Source organism: Arachis hypogaea, chromosome 10 (genome assembly GCF_003086295.3).
Source record: "Arachis hypogaea cultivar Tifrunner chromosome 10, arahy.Tifrunner.gnm2.J5K5, whole genome shotgun sequence".
In the NCBI taxonomy this organism is placed as follows: domain Eukaryota; kingdom Viridiplantae; phylum Streptophyta; class Magnoliopsida; order Fabales; family Fabaceae; genus Arachis; species Arachis hypogaea.
The window spans coordinates 77,719,249-77,721,961 of NC_092045.1; the positions used below are offsets into that span (position 1 = coordinate 77,719,249).

At 42.5% G+C, this 2,713-nt stretch overlaps 1 non-coding gene across 1 annotated transcript; it reads right to left on the bottom strand.

The window, feature by feature from the left end:
* Positions 1–329: 329 nt before the first annotated feature.
* Positions 330–433, bottom strand: LOC112719476 (small nucleolar RNA R71). The gene has a single exon (XR_003161777.1). It is a non-coding gene; the product is annotated as a small nucleolar RNA R71 (small nucleolar RNA).
* Between the last annotated feature and the right edge of the window lie 2,280 nt (positions 434–2,713).

Genomic DNA, 2,713 nt, shown 5'->3' on the forward strand with positions numbered 1-2,713 from the left:
TTGATGGAAGAAGCATCTCCATTCCTACCATTGGAGCCAATAACTTTGAGCTTAAGCCTCAATTAGTTGCTTTGATGCAACAAAACTGCAAGTTTTATGGACTTCCATCTGAAGATCCTTATCAGTTTTTAACTGAATTCTTGCATATCTGTGAGACTGTAAAGACGAATGGAGTTAATCCTGAAGTCTACAGACTCATGCTTTTCCCTTTTGCTGTAAAAGACAGAGCTAGAATATGGTTGGATTCACAACCTAAGGATAGCCTGGACTCCTGGGATAAGCTGGTCACTGCCTTCTTGGATAAATTCTTTCCTCCTCAAAAGCTGAGCAAGCTGAGAGTGGATGTTCAAACCTTCAAACAAAAAGATGGTGAATCCCTCTATGAAGCTTGGGAAAGATACAAGCAGTTGACCAAAAGATGTCCATCTGACATGTTTTCAGAATGGACCTTATTAGATATATTCTATTATGGTCTCTCTGAATTTTCGAAAATGTCACTGGACCATTCTGCAGGTGGATCTATTCACCTGAAGAAAACGCCTGAAGAGGCTCAAGAACTCATTGATATGGTTGCAAACAACCAATTCATGTATACCTTTGAGAGGAATTCCGTGAATAATGGGATACCTCAGAAGAAAGGAGTTCTTGAAATTGATGCTCTGAATGCCATATTGGCTCAGAACAGAGTGTTGACTCAACAGGTCAACATGATCTCTCAAAATCTGAATGGATTGCAACATGCATCCAACAGTACTAGAGAGGCAGCTTTTGAAGAAGCTTATGATCCTGAGAACCCTGCCATGGCAGAGGTTAATTACATGGGTGAACCTTATGGAAACACCTATAATCCATCATGGAGAAATCATCCAAATTTCTCCTGGAAGGATCAACAAAAGCCTCAACAAGGCTTTAACAATGGTGGACGCAATAGGCTGAGTAATAGTAAGCCATATCCATCATCTTCTCAGCAACAGACAGAGAATTCTGAACAAAACACTTCTAATTTAGCCAATATAGTCTCTGATCTGTCAAAGGCCACTTTCAGTTTCATGAATGAAACAAGATCCTCCATTAGAAACTTGGAGGCACAAGTGGGCCAGCTGAGTAAGAAAGTCATTGAAACTCCTCCCAGTACTCTCCCAAGCAACACAGAAGAGAATCCAAAAGGAGAGTGCAAGGCCATTGATTTAATCAACATGGCCGAATGCACAAGGGAGGAGGAGGACGAAAATCCTAATGAGGAAGACCTCCTGGGACGTCCTTCAAGCAAGAAGGAGTTTCCTATTAAGGATCCTGAGGAATCTGAGGCTCATACAGAGACCATAGAGATTCCATTAAACCTCCTTCTGCCATTCATGAGCTCTGAAGACTATTCATCCTCTGAAGAGGATGAAGATGTGACTGGAGAGCAAGTTGCTCAATACTTAGGAGCTATCATGAAGCTGAATGCCAAGCTGTTTGGTAATGAGACTTGGGAAAGTGAACCTCCCTTGCTCATTAGTGAACTAGATACTTGGATTCAGAAAACTCTACCTCAAAAGAAACAAGATCCTGGCAAGTTCTTAATACCTTGCACCATTGGCACCATGAGCTTTGAAAAAGCTCTATGTGATCTAGGGTCAGGGATAAATCTGATGCCACTCTCTGTAATGGAGAAGCTAGGGATCATTGAGGTACAACCTGCCTTGTTCTCATTACAATTGGCAGATAAGTCATTGAGACAAGCTTATGGGACAGTAGAGGACGTACTAGTAAAGGTTGAAGGCCTTTACATCCCTGCTGATTTCATAATCCTAGACACTAGGAAGGAAGATGATGAATGCATCATCCTAGGAAGACCTTTCCTAGCCACAGCAGAAGCTGTGATAGATGTCAACAGAGGAGAATTAGTCTTTCAATTGAATGGGGACTACCTTGTGTTTAAGGCACATGGCCATCCCTCTGTGACAAAAGAGAGTAAGCATGAAGAGCTTCTCTCAGTTCAAGGTCAAGAAGAGCCCACACAGTCAAGCTCTAAGTTTGGTGTTGTGAGGCCACAACCAAACTCTAAGTTTGGTGTTAAGACCCCATATCTAAACTCTAAGTTTGGTGTTGGGACCACACTAACATTGACCTGATCACCTTGTGGCTCCATGAGAGCCACTGTCAAGCTATTGACATTAAAGAAGCGCTTGTTGGGAGGCAACCCAATTTTATTTATCTAATTTTATTTTATTTTGTTTCTTTGTTGTTTTTATGTTTAATTAGGTACATGATCATGAGGAGTCACGAAAAAATCAAAAAAATTAAAAACAGAGTCAAAAACAGAAGAAAAAAATTTTCACCCTGGAGGCAGCACAGACTGGCGTTCAACGCCAGTAAGATGCATCTGGCTGGCGTTCAACGCCAGAACAGAGCATCTTTCTGGTGCTGAACACCCAAAACAAGCAACAACCTGGCGTTTAACGCCAGGATGTGCACACAGAGGACAATCTGGCGCTGAACGCCAGAAACAAGCATGAAACTGGCGTTCAACGCCAGAAACATGCATTACATGGGCGTTTAACGCCCAGAACATGCACCAATGGGCGTTTGAACGCCAGAATGATGCATGAAGGCAATTTACACGCCTATATGGTGAAGGAATGGTATTTTTTTCACCTAAGGATCTGTGGACCCCACAGGATCCCCACCTCAGGATCTGTGGACCCCACAGATCCCCACCTACCTTTTC